Source organism: Giraffa tippelskirchi, chromosome 7 (assembly GCF_054371585.1).
Source record: "Giraffa tippelskirchi isolate mGirTip1 chromosome 7, T2T-mGirTip1v1.2.pri, whole genome shotgun sequence".
Classification (NCBI taxonomy): domain Eukaryota; kingdom Metazoa; phylum Chordata; class Mammalia; order Artiodactyla; family Giraffidae; genus Giraffa; species Giraffa tippelskirchi.
Window position 1 is genome coordinate 76522133 of NC_137281.1, and position 14444 is coordinate 76536576.

Consider the following 14444-nt stretch of genomic DNA (forward strand, 5'->3'; position numbering starts at 1 on the left):
GGAAGGTTGTCCGTGCGCTGATCCTGGAGGATCCAAAGTCGGAGGGTGGGGTGGGGGTGCCTGGACCCCATCCTCGCCTTCCCCTCCCGGAGTCGAGGCTCCGCGCGTAAATTTCCTTGCCCTGTAAGTTTCTAAGACAGGAAACTCAGTGCAAACAGCCACAAAGAATGTATGTAAATTGGTTGCTTGAGATCCTGAAACATCCTCCCCTGAACTTAAAATACGGTTTCGGAGTGAATTACGAAGGCCGTTTAATAGTCTGGAAGGGCATCCTTGTCCAGAGAGGGGACTCAGGAACTGACGCCCCCAAAGTGGGAGCAAAGAGCCCAGGTCAGAAATTAAGGTGACAAGATTCCTTGTGATTTTGACGTCAGCATGGAGCATTTAGCCAGGCAAACCCTTCTTGTCTTTTTTTTCCTGTCAACTCCTCTTACCTGAGTCATTGGTACCCACTAGTCGCCTGTACTCAGATCCTAGAAGTCAATTGGGGGCCTCTCTCCTCCATGGCCAACAGCCACTCCCATTGATTGACACCTTTAGTGTCCTTTCCAAGACCACTGCCACCTTCCTCATTCTTGCAGTTTGGGGACTTCATAGCTTCAGTGGTCTCCTCTCTGGTTCCCTGCTGTGGCCTTCTTTATACTGGCATCCATATGCACACATCTAGCTACAGGTTAATGGTTCTAGAAAACCGCTTTGGGCTTCCCAGGTGGCCCTAGAATCTGCCTGCCAATGCAGGAGGCACAAAAGTCACAGGTTCGACCCCTGGGTTGGGAAGATCCGCTGGAGGAGGGCCTGGCAACCCCCTCCAGTATTCTTACCTGGAGAATCCCCATGAACAGAGGAGCCTGTGCAACAGTCCACGGGGTTGCACAGAGTCGGGCATTACTGAGCTCACAGCACATTTGGGCAGGCTACTTCCTGTTGTAGAAGCTCTAGGGGGCACTTTGCCACAGAAAATTCTGAATTACTTAAAAACTTTCCCATTCAAACCATCCATCAATCCGCTCCTTGGAGCCTTGCACTCCAACAAGCAAGGAGACCCTCCCTGACGGTGCCCCAAGGTTCCATACTGTATGCAAGGTGGGAGTTGCTGATGCTCTTGCCAGAACTGGAATGCTGTCTTTCATCTTCTCCCCAAGCCAAATCCCACTTATCTTTGTTGAAAATGAAGTGTGTAGTACCACATTTCTTCTATAAAATGTGTGTGTTCTTCCCATTTTTGAAACTAGAGATAACAAGGCTTATGAGGAAAATAGGATTGGAAACAAACAACTCAGAAGCTATATAACATTGCAACCAAAGCACTAACAAAAAGAGTAACCCATTCCAGAAAAAAAAAAAAAACCCAGCAGAACTCAAGAGCCATGTTCCATTCCTAACAAATGTTACAGTAAACATAAATATAGGACTTTGTAAAACAGTGGAGGAAACTAATGAAGAGATTAGAAGGAGAGTTGTTTGAGGCTGCTGACTTAGGAAGACAAGCACAAGATCTACAAATAAGAGGTGAATTCACCCCTCCTGAGTTAGAGCCCGTGGTCAAACCAATTCAAGGGAAAGAACGCAGAGCAAATGAGCACGGGGCGTAGCGCTGTGTGTCCTCCACAACGGGAATTCTGCTGTTTTGTTTGTAACTGCTCTTACTTGATGGAGCAAGATACTAAGGTGCTGGCAACAATTGCATATGAACCAACATGACCACCCCATTTTACCAACATCCTTTCCCTACTTTTTTTTGGGGGGGGGTGTTAGAAAAACATCTATTTCTGCTTTATTGACTATGCCAAAGCCTTTGACTGTGTGGATCACAATAAACTGTGGAAAATTCTGAAAGAGATGGGAATACCAGACCATCTGATCTGTCTCTTGAGAAACCTGTATGCAGGTCAGGAAGCAACAGTTAGAACTGGACATGGAACAATAGACTGGTTCCAAATAGGAAAAGGAGTACGTCAAGGCTGTATATTGTCACCCTGCTTATTTAACTACATCATGAGAAACGCTGGGCTGGAAGAAACACAAGCTGGAATAAAGATTGCTGGGAGAAATATCAATAACCTCAGATATGCAGATGACACCACCCTTATGGCAGAAAGTGAAGAAGAACTAAAGAGCCTCTTGATGAAGGTGAAAGAGGAGAGTGAAAAAGTTGGCTTAAAGCTCAACGTTCAGAAAACTAAGATCATGGCATCTGGTCCCATCACTTCATGGGAAATAGATGGGGAAACAGGGGAAACAGTGTCAGCCTTTATTTTGGGGGGCTCCAAAATCACTGCTGATGGTGATTGCAGCCATGAAATTAAAAGACGCTTACTCCTTGGAAGGAAGGTTATGGCCAACCTAGATAGCATATTTAAAAGCAGAGACATTACTTTGCCAACAAAAGTACATCTAGTCAAGGCTATGGTTTTTCCAGTGGTCACGTATGGATGTGAGAGTTGGACTATAAAGAAAGCTGAGCGCCGAAGAATTGATGCTTTTGAAATGTGGTGTTGGAGAAGACTCTTGAGAGTCCCTTGGACTGCAAGGAGATCCAATCAGTCCATCCTAAAGGAGATCAATCCTGGGTGTTCATTGGAAGGTCTGATGTTGAAGCTGAAGCTCCAATACTTTGGCCACATCATGCGAAGGGTTGACTCATTGGAAAAGACCCTAATGCTGGGTAGGATTGGGGGCGGGAGGAGAAGGGGACGACAGAGGATGAGATGGTTGGATGGCATCACCGACTCGATGGACATGGGTTTGGGTAGACTCCGGGAGTTGGTGATGGACAGAGAGGCCTGGCGTGCTGCAGTTCATGGGGTTGCAAAGAGTCGGACACGACTGAGCGACTGAACTGAACTTTCCCTACTTAGCAGTCATGAATAAGTTAATTTCTATTATATATGCTTTGGTAATGGAATAGACTGTACTGTACTTAATTATATGCTTAGAAGATAGATTCTACTTCATTCCACACATCTGTTGTGCACTCACTGTATGCCAGTGACTGTTTCAAGCACTGTGAATGCATCAATGAACAAAGAAAATCACAAAAATATTTACTCTTATGGATGGTAAGTATTTGAACATGACATCACAGGATGACCTGTATTTATTGAGTTGTATTATGTCTCATATGTATGTACTTCAGTTGATGCCTCATGTACATTTTAGTCTCTTTGAGGACTAGAGTTTAGCCTCAAATCTCTGTATCTTTCACAGGGTCTCATGCAGTAAATCAGAGAAGGCAATGGCACCCCACGCCAGTACTCTTGCCTGAAAAATCCCATGGATGAAGGAGCCTGGTAGGCTGCAGTCCATGGGGTCGCTAAGAGTCGGATACAACTGAGCGAATTCCCTTTCACTTTTCACTTTCATGCATTGGAGAAGGAAATGGCAACCCACTCCAGTGTTCTTGCCTGGAGAATCCCAGGGACGGCGGAGCCTGCTGGGCTGCCATCTATGGGGTCGCACAGAGTCGGACATGACTGAGGTGACTTAGCAGCAGTAGCATGCAGTAAATATCTACTGGAACATGTAAATAAGGGAGTTTACACCTGTTTTATACCTTGTGTTGTTGAATTCACAGGAAAACCATCTGGGAAATCTAAAAGATTTTCTCAGAACCATGTTTGTTGCTCTTTGGACTAAAATCAAAGCAAGTATCCATAGATAGGATCATTTGGATGCGAAGAGTAAATAAATTATGCTTAATAGGAAGCAAGAAAGTAGGAATGGGCAGGGAGGGAAAAGAGAAGGAGAGAGAGACAAAAAGGTGCAGTTCAAGAAGAAAGTGCCTGCTAAGTTCTCTGGAAAGGCAGGGCTGGAAAAAGAACAATAGCAGGAACTGGGTTATTTTGAATACTGCTGCTATCATGTGCTTCAGCCAAATGTTCAAGAAATATTTACTGGGAGATAAGTGAGCAGGAAATTATAAGAAATCAAAGAATATCTACAATGTTTGGTCACATGACAAGGAGACCTTGGAAGAAAATAATTATGAGCCACTGGGTCATAATGTAAAATTACAGTTGGTCCTGGCTGAATTATTGTGATTCTGAACTTACTTGCCTGTGCAGATCATTTCTCCAAACATTTTACCTGACCCTGGTGGCTCAGATGGTAAAGAATCTGCGCTACAATACAGGAGACCCGGGTTAGATCCCTGGGTCGTGAAGATCCCCTGGAGAACGGAATGGCTACCCACTCCAGTATTCTTACCTGGAGAATCCCATGGACAGAGGAGCCTGGTAGACGGCTATACATGTGGTCACGAAGAGATGGACATGACTGAGTGACTAACACTTTCACCTTTTTCAGTGTAACTTGTATCCACAAAGTTGGATATTTCTCATGTGTGAACACTTCATGTCCTATTCTGTGTATGAATCTGCTTGGAATGTAAATAAAATATGTATTTATGACTGATATATTGGATATATTTTCATGGTTGTCAGCACACTGAATACTGATTAAGTTTGTCTATTCATCTCCATAAAAATCCACCCCTCAAAACCACCACCACCACCCCCATTCTAAGAGCTTGCTACTTCCTAAAAGAGCATATAGTAGGGATCATAGGATTTCAGTGCAAAACAAAGTTGGAAACTCACGTCTTTTGAAGATCATATTAAAAATGAAACAATATAAGCTGAGAATCTTCAAGGAAACTAGCAAACTTGGAGTTTACCAACATGGGGATCCAATGAAAAATTAATCTCTTTAAAATTTTCTTTCTGCCTTTTTCAGTTCAGTTCAGTCGCTCAGTCGTGTCCGACTCTCTGCGACCCCATGAATTGCAGCACGCCAGGCCTCTCTGTCCATCACCAACTCCCGGAGTCTACCCAAACCCATGTTCATCGAGTCGGTGATGCCATCCAACCATCTCATCCTCTGTCGTCCCCTTCTCCTCCCGCCCCCAATCCTACCCAGCATTAGGGTCTTTTCCAATGAGTCAACCCTTCGCATGAGGTGGCCAAAGTATTGGAGCTTCAGCTTCAACATCAGACCTTCCAATGAACACCCATTGTTCTAACTAAACAAAGAAGCCACCTGAAACTCTAAGAATCCATTTTCCTTGACAAGTACACATTGATGAAAGGCAATTTTGAGGATCTCTACTAATTTAAAAGGGCTCTGTCAATTAAAATTAGTGCTTTCTGATCTATGTCAGACAGAAGCCATCTTTTGGGCCGTAGGAATGACCTAGAGCCAAAATCTCCAATGGACTTAGTAATGTCATATTTCAATTTCTGATTCCAGCTAGCAGTTAAGGGCAAAAATTAAGCTTGTAAATACAAGAGAAATTTCCCTATTTTTTACTGAAATCCCATTATCAAGGTGCTAGACTATTTGTTGAATGAGGATAGCAAAATGTTTCTCCAACTGAGAATAAATATTACAAATGTAGATGAACATACTGGGTTTCCCAGTGGGACCAAGTTAGACAGAAAGGGCCACTGGGCTCCTGAGAAAATCTCCATGAACGGTAGAAAAGACTTCCTTTTCTCTCACAGATCTATTAAGGACACTGTCCACACTCAAGCCAAGGAGAAACATGGCCCTGAAAACACACCACAGTGAAGTCATGAGAGAAACAAATACGCAGAACTTTGGGCCTTTGCTCTCTTCTGGTAAAAACCAAGAGCTATTGCCCAGTTTTATCTTCCAGCCACAATATCTACTTCCAGGCCTTCCTTTCTTCTATAAATGAAGCAATAGTTTTAATTTGCCACTGACTTCTGCTAACATAACAGCCAAAATTTCTGCCTCTAGTTCCATAACTAGACTCCATGTGACTCTGCCAAAATTTAACCTAAAAAGTTGCTTCGTTTATTTCCTCCAATTATGTCATCACTGTCATAAATAAATGCATCTGGCCCTCATCCAATTGAGCTTACCCTTGAAGTGAGGTGGAAATTTCCATATGGAAATTTGAGAATGTTTTATTGCAATGGTGCTTAATAAGTTGCATGCAAATCCTACAACCTTCTTAGCTGCTCAATAACATGGTAACCACCAAATTCAATTCACTGAACCTTTATTCATTCTGAATCTTCACCTGCAGACATTTTCCTGGATTACAAACCTTTCTCGGAAGAGGAACAAAATACAAAGAAGGTGGGGGATTAGCTGTCTTGCAGTATTCATGATAGGCATAAAACCAACCTGAAAAAGCATGCGGTAGCCCTTTCTAACAATGCTGGGCATCTGGTGGCTGACTTGTACTTTCAGAAGCTTTATGTTTTTGATTATGAATTATGCGTTGCTCTCAAAACCTCTTGGAGGCAAGGTTTTACTGTTACCATCACTAGTACCTACAATAAAATTTGGAAAATATCCATCATGATTTAATAACTATGCTAGAATGAGAATTTTAGGAAACGACTGCTGTTTCTCTGCATTGTGAAGAGAATACTTGTGCCTAATATAACCCACACCAAAACAGGTAATCTCCCATATGAAAGCATGATCTATAAGAAAGTTTTTTTCTTTTACTTTCTCTTAAAATCCTCTTTCTGGAAACAAGGAGTATAAACACATGTACCTGTAGAACTAGCCAATTGTTGGGCACTTTATTTTCACACAGTGCTAGAGTTAGAATATATATTATTTTCTATTGATAATAAAAATATTTAGTATTATGGTTTCTAACCTGTATTCTGGAGTACATGGCCCTGGAGTAACTTATTAAAAGCAACAGAAGAAGGTCAGACATCCTCTTACCAGGGTCCTGGTTTACCATTGTTGTTTAGTCACTAAGTTGTGTCTGACTCTTTTGGGACCCCATGGGCTATAGCCCATGAAGCTCCTCTGTCCATGGGATTTCCCAGGCAAGAATCCTGGAGTGGGTTGCCGTTTCCTTTTCCAGGGGATCTTCCTGACCCGGGTTTCAAACCTGTGTCTCCTGCATTGGCAGGCAGATTTTTTACCACTGAGCCACCAGGGAAACTGCCCCTGATTTGCCATAGTTGAGCGTTAATTTAGCTCTGGGCTTCCTAGAGTCAAGACAAGAATGACGTACAATGAATAATATAGTTCTCGTGGTCTGGTAAAAGCATCATAGTTGTTCTTAAGTTTAGGCAAACTTTTTCCTGGCACTAACTTCTAAGAGGAATTGAGTCATAGGAATCTTACATAAGCGACACTGAACTATCTAAACATCTAGGTGCAGGATCTTCACTGAGGGCAAGCAGTAGATTCTTGCCCTGCAGAGCAGAGAGGGCAAAAAGTTAAGGAGAGATGTCAGAATTGTCTAGACTGTGTTTCTGTCACGGCCGAAACTGCATTATCTAAACTTGACTTCTACTCAGACTCTGGGATCCAGAGGATACTCTCTGTGCTTAGGAAAATAAAAATTAAAAAAATATATAAAAAGAAGAAGAAGAAAGAAAGAAAGGAGCCTCTATCAACTGAATTATACAAAAAATAATGCCATTTATTCGTTGACTTCACAAATCTTTCTCAATTCTTTTTCTTCTATTATTTCATACAGAACTCATTTGACAACTGTGACCTGTGTTCATTTCAGAACAACCTTGGGAAGGTTTTCAATGAAAACAAGAATTAAGGACAAGTCTAATCCACCCACATAGCTGAGATTAGTTCTAACTTTTCTTCCAGTAGGATGGCATTGTGCTCTGCTAATCACACAAAATAACGTTCAATGCTTTTGAGGTCATATAAATGAGAATAAATTAAAGCAAACCACAAAGCTAATTTTTATAGTCAAAGAGTGATTTCTCTAAATATCCTGTGAAATTTAGCTATTGGACAACTGTCTCAAAATAGTTACAAGTACTCCTTTAATTTCCTAGAGTGTCATGAGAAAAATGTTTGATACTAATGAATTCATGTCCCTCCACTGCCTTTAGATGCAGCTTTATGTTCACTAGCTGTGTGGTAAGAAAAGCTTCTTGTAATGAAAAGACCATGGGTTTGAAGTCTGTGTACAAATTCCACTTCTTCCACCGGTTACTAAATTATTTTAAGCAAGTTACTAAACCTCTTCAAAGTTCAGTTTCCTTGCCTTTAAATGAGTATGATACTATCTATTGTTTGAGGTTATTACAACTATTACATGATTGTTATCACAATATATGTAAGGTGTCTACTATAATGCCTAACCTATAATAGCCCCTCTGTCCATAGAATTCTCCAGGCGAGAATACTGGAGTGGGTTGCCATTCCCTTCTTTAGGGGATCTTCCAACCCAGGGATTGAACCTGGGTCTCCTGCATTGCAGGCAGATTAGTTACGATCTGAGTCACCAGGGAAGCTCTATAATAGTGCTCAGTAGATGTTTATTTCTTCCTCTGACATTGATTTTCCTGCAAAAAGAATCTTCTCCCAGTTCAGACCACTCTTCCCAACTTGTAAGTATATAGCTTTCCTAGTCTGCTTTTTAAAAATAATATGAGGACTTCCCTGGTGGTACAGTGGATAAGAATCCACCTGCCAATACAGAGGACATGGGTTCTATCCCTGGTCCTGGAAGATTCCACATGCCATGGAGCAACTAAGTCCACATGCCACAACTACTGAGCCTATGCACCTTGTCAGGAGGAGCAGGCACGTTCTCACTGCGGTGAGAAGTGTGTGCACCCAAACAAAAAGCAGCCCCCATTCACCACAACCAGAGAAAGTCTTTGCACAGCAACAGAGAACCAGCACAACCAAAAATAAATCCATTAAAAAAATAAAGGCGGTCTTAGGAATAGATAAAAATGACATGAAAGTCAAAACATTGTAATGTTGCCATAAGGATAGACATACAGGCAATAGAGTAAAATGGGAAGTTCAGCAATACATTTATGGTGAACTGATTTTCAACAAAGTACGAGGACATTTTAACAGGGAAAGAATAGTCTTTTCTACAAACAATGCTGGGAAACTGGATATCCACATAAAAAACAATGAATACGAACCCCTACCTCACACCATACCAAATATTAGCTCAAAATGGATCATACATCTTAATGTAAGAGCTAAAACTCTAAAGCTCCCAGAAGAACACATAGGAGTAAACGTTCATGACCTTGGGTTAGGCAATAACTTCTAAGATATGACACCAAAATCACAAGTAACAAGAGAGAAAAATACATAAGTTGTACTTCATAATAACTAAAAGCTTTTGTGTGAATGAAGACATCAAGAAAATAAAAAAGAAACAAACATAAAATGGGTTAAAATTTTTGCAAAACATGTATCTGACACAGGATGAGTATCCATAGTATATAAAGAAATGTTGACAAGTCAATAATAATAAAAATAAAATAAAAATGGGCAAAGAATCTAAATAGATATTTATGTGAAGAATATATACAAGTGACCAATAAGCACCCAGAAAGATGCTCAATATCATTAGTAATCAGGAAAATGCCAATGAAAACCACTCTACCCATGCCAGGATAACAAAGAAGACTGATGCTAACAAGTGTTGGTGAGGAAATGGAGAAACTGACCCTTTCAGACGTTGCTGGGGAGACTGTCCGTTGTTCACAGTGTGGTGCAGCCACGTTGAGAAATAGTTTGATAGTTTCTCAAAAGGCAGAACATAGAGTTGCCTTATGACCCAGAAATTTCCCTCTTGCTACATACCCAAGAGAAATAAAAACACGTCTACATAAAAAACAGGTAGACAAATGTTCAAGCAGTATTATTCATAATAGCCAAAAGGTAGAAACCCAAATATCCATCAACGGATGAATGGACCAAGAAAAAGCAGCGCCCTGGAGCCCAGCCTCACTGAAAACAGGTGAGAAGAGGGGAGGGAGTCACAGAAGATTCTCTGGGGCTTGTGATCTTGTTTTCACCAGTGAGTAGGAGCTCATGGGGTGAAAGGTAGAAGACAGTCCACTCAGACAAAGGATACTGCCTGCCCAAACCCTCTGAAGTACCAGAGAGTGCATGACTATGGGTTTTCAGAGAGGAAAAGCGAGGGGTGAGAAGTTGCCTGGGGGAAGAGAGTGGCTGGCGGTGGGACCACTAACATCCTAGGAGTCATATTAAGAAGTTCAACCCGAGGTCCCCAGGAAGCCACTGCAGATTTTAAATCCCAGGAATGCTGGGATCTTGGTTAGAAAGATTGCTGTGACTTCTATGTGAGGAGATGGATTGGATGAGAGCTAGACCAGGAATGGAGAGACCCATCTTTCCGGAGAAGGGATGAAGACCTACATTTGACATGGCAGTGGGCTTGCAGCACCAACTGGGTGGTCAGTGAAGGAAAAGAAGTCAAGGATGGCCTCCAGGTTTTCAGGCTAGGGGATGCATGGCAGGTTGTGCAGCCACAGAGGCAGCAAACATGGGAAAAGCACCCAGACTGCAGTGGAAGTGTGTCTGTGACACACCCTTCCTACAAGTGGGAGAGCACAGATGACACTAGAGCTTCCCTCCTGAAACTGGAATGACCAGCGCCAACACCTTCCCTTTGCCAGCAGGTGCTGAAGCTGAGCTCCGCTCTTCCTTCCTTGATCATCAAGCCAGGAATACGCCTTCTGGCACTAGAAGAAACCAGTTTCTGTCTCAATAACATTACATAGTGCTGATAAATCTTGGCGTACTACGTGCTTTCCAGCCAAATGAAAAATGTCAACTAACAGGCTGTGGGAAAGACTCTCCCAGGGGATTTTATGATCCAGGGTTTGAGAGAAGCTGGGAAACTCTAGAAGTTTATCCAGGTTTGGTGAAATCAAATACCATCATCATTTATTATGGGGACATGTGAAATCTACTAGTGGTCTAAATCAGTATTCCTGATGGGCGTCATCTCATAAGCTCATTCAACAACTTAATAACAAGTAAAAAGAAAATTTCCCATCTTCCAAGTCATTCTTCTGCAGGTATACAAAATATTACTTTAGAAACCTTCCTAATTTTGTGAAGCAAGCAAGGCTCTCAAATCCTAATGGAATTATTGATTTTCAAGTCAAAATAAAGTTTCAATGCAAGTCTTAATGCATTTATTGATTGCTGATGGAATCAAAATTAACATGAAAAAATAATCGATAAGTATATTCTAAAAATAAAGTTACATCAGACACCATCTCTGTGTCTTCTAATGTGGGATTTTATCTGTCAGTGCAAAGTTTCCTTAGAAACCTGAACTTTCTTTGACCTGATAGAAACTAGCCACTTCAGCACAGAAAAACAATATGATATGCCTGTTCAAAAATAAACAATTATTTAAAGTGCATTTCAACCTCAGAGACCTCAAAAGCAAAAGCAACTGCCATGTTTACTGATAACACAAAAGAATGCAGGAGAAATATTTCAAACTTAGAAAACAAATTGTTAAATCTTTCTTATTCTTTGTTTGAAACTGGCTGTGGTCCAGAAGTACAGCTTCTCTTTCTCTCAGCTCAGAACACCTCCGAGAGCTTCCAAGCTCACAACATTGTAAGGAAAGGAAATCTGCCAATGCCTGAAGGTAGCAATGCCAGCAGCTTGCTAACATTTTAATTTAAGAGCTTGTTTGTGTGTTTACTGTGTTCTTCAAGGAAGTGACTTGTGAAATCACCCTGAGTTCTCAATATTATAAAATAAAGCCATTTAGTAATGCTTGCTTATATATGCACACATTGAATTCTAATGAACTCAAAGTTTTATTATATTTTTAATCCTCAAATCTCACAAAATTTTATGAAAAGTATTAACAATAGTTTACAGCATTTTACGAAGTGCAAAATGTAGCTGTGATGGTTCAGTTACTATCTTGAGCCATTTCAGATAGTAGTATAATGGGAGAACAAAACATTGGTTTCTTATTTCACAATTTATTGTAGAAGTCCTAAGCAGGACCATGATTTAATTATAGACCATTTTGCAAATAAAGTAACCTAACAGTTTTCATTCCAATCCCAAAGAAAGGCAATGCCAAAGAATGCTCAAACTACCGCACAATTGCACTCATCTCACATGCTAGCAAAATAATGCTCGAAATTCTCCAAGCCAGGCTTCAGCAATACGTGAACCGTGAACTTCCAGATGTTCAAGCCGGTTTTAGAAAAGGCAGAGGAACCAGAGATCAAATTGCCAATATCTGCTGGATCATCGAAAAAGCAAGAGAGTTCCAGAAAAATATCTGTTTCTGCTTTATTGACTATGCCAAAGCCTTTGACTGTGTGGATAACAATAAACTGTGGACAATTTATTTAAAAAAAAAAAAAAGATTAGATGAATGCTCAGAGATAACAGTACAGTCAAGGAGACACAAAAACAATTTCAAAAAGCATTATTATAGCACTCAAATTAGTGGTTTATCTTGATGGGGGTTGGAGGAGGTAGGGTGATGGAATGCGAAGGCATCTAGGTATATTTGGTGATATTGTTCTAAGTTAGATAGCGTGGTGTTTTATTGGTATATGTCATAATCTATTAATCTGCAGTCTGCAAACATTTGTTATGCCTGTGTGTACAGAAAGACATCACGAAGGACCAAGGGGGAAGAATGTGACCTGGAGTGAACCTAGCAATTAAGGGGACCCAGCTAAAAGTCACAAATATGTACAAATATACCCATACACACTCATGCACATTCAGCTCCTGCTAAGAATGCAGACAATCACTTTGCTAGTAAATGTGAATAAAAAAGAAAACTCTTCTTCCCTTACCATAAAAAAAAAAAAAAAAACCTGTGGACAATTCTGAAAGAGATGGGAATACCAGACCATCTGACCTGTCTCTTGAGAAACCTGTATGCAGGTCAGGAAGCAACAGTTAGAACTGGACATGGAACAACAGACTGGTTCCAAATAGGAAAAGGAGTACGTCAAGGCTGTATATTGTCACTCTGCTTATTTAACTTATATACAGAGTACATCATGAGAAACGCTGGGCTGGAAGAAACACAGCTGGAATCAAGATTGCTGGGAGAAATATCAATAACCTCAGATACGCAGATGACACCACCCTTATGGCAGAAAGTGAAGAAGAACTAAAGAGCCTCTTGATGAAAGTGAAAGAGGAGAGTGAAAAAGTTGGCTTAAAGCTCAACGTTCAGAAAACTAAGATCATGGCATCCGGTCCCATCACTTTATGGCAAATAGATGGGGAAACAGTGGAAACAGTGTCAGCCTTTATTTTGGGGGGCTCCAAAATCACTGAAGATGATGATTGCAGCCATGAAATTAAAAGCCGCTTACTCCTTAGAAGGAAAGTTATGACCAACCTAGACAGCATATTAAAAAACAGAGACATTACTTTGCCAACAAAGGTCCATCTAGTCAAGGCTATGGTTTTTCCAGTGGTCATGTATGGATGTGAGAGTTGGATGGTGAAGAAAGCTGAGCACCGAAGAATTGATGCTTTTGAACTGTGGTGTTGGAGAAGATTCTTGAGAGTGCCTTGGACTGCAAGGAGATCCAACCAGTCCATCCTAAAGGAGATCAGTCCTGGGTGTTCATTGGAAGGACTGATTTTGAAGCTGAAACTCCAATACTTTGGCCATCTGATGGGAAGAACTGACTCACTGGAAAAGACCCTAATGCTGGGAAGGATTGGGGGCGGGAGGAGAAGGGAACGACAGAGGATGAGATGGTTGGATGGCATCACCAACTTGATGGACATGAGTTTGGGTAAACTCCACGAGTTGGTGATGGACAAGTAGGCCTGACGTGCTGTGATTCATGGGGTCGCAAATAGTCGGACACGACTGAGCGACTGAACTGAACTGAACTGAACCAAACATTGTATATGAGAATGGGATTGTGAGAAAATGCTTTTTTAAAGTTTTTTTTTTTTTGATGTGGACCATTTTAGAAGTATTGAATTTGTTACAACATGCTTTCTATTTTATGTTTGGTTTTCTGGCTGTGAGGCACGTGGGATCTTGGCTCTCCAACCAGGGACTGAACCCGCACCCACTGCATCAGAAAGCAAAGTCCTAACCACTCGGCTGCTGGGGATGTATCAGGGGAAATGCTTTTTAAAGATCCATTTCTAGTTTTCATTTATTTACATCTTGAAAGAACTTATGTTAGACTGTATCCCCCATTGAGACAAATTCATGATAAAATGATCGGCTGAGCGGGAAGTTACAGAAGAGATCAAGTGTCTACTGACCTAAATCTTACCCTTCCATGTCTCATGACCAATTTCCAGTAACTTCTCAGAGTAGAAGGGTGAGTTGGACCCGTATTTCACATCATATAAAACAATGAATTCAAAACAGATCAAAGACCTAACTATAAGAGTTAAAACTATAAAATTCTTTGAAGAAAACATAGGAGTAAATCTTTCAGAGCTTGGATTCGCAATGGCTTCTTAGATATGGCAGCCAAAAGAAACAAAAGAGATAAGTTACATTTCATCAAAAATGAACACTTCTGTGCTTAAGGGTCTACTACCCAGAACCTTGAAGAGTTCTTATAACTCAATAGCAAAACAACAAACAACCCAATTAAAAATGGGCGAAGGACCTGAACAGACATTTCTCCCAAGAAGATAGAAAAATGGCC

General features: G+C 41.0%; 1 protein-coding gene across 2 annotated transcripts in view; it reads right to left on the bottom strand.

Moving 5' to 3' along the window:
• Positions 1-14444, bottom strand: part of LHFPL2 (LHFPL tetraspan subfamily member 2) — a 279198-nt gene that overhangs the window by 168009 nt on the left and 96745 nt on the right. The window lies entirely within an intron of this gene.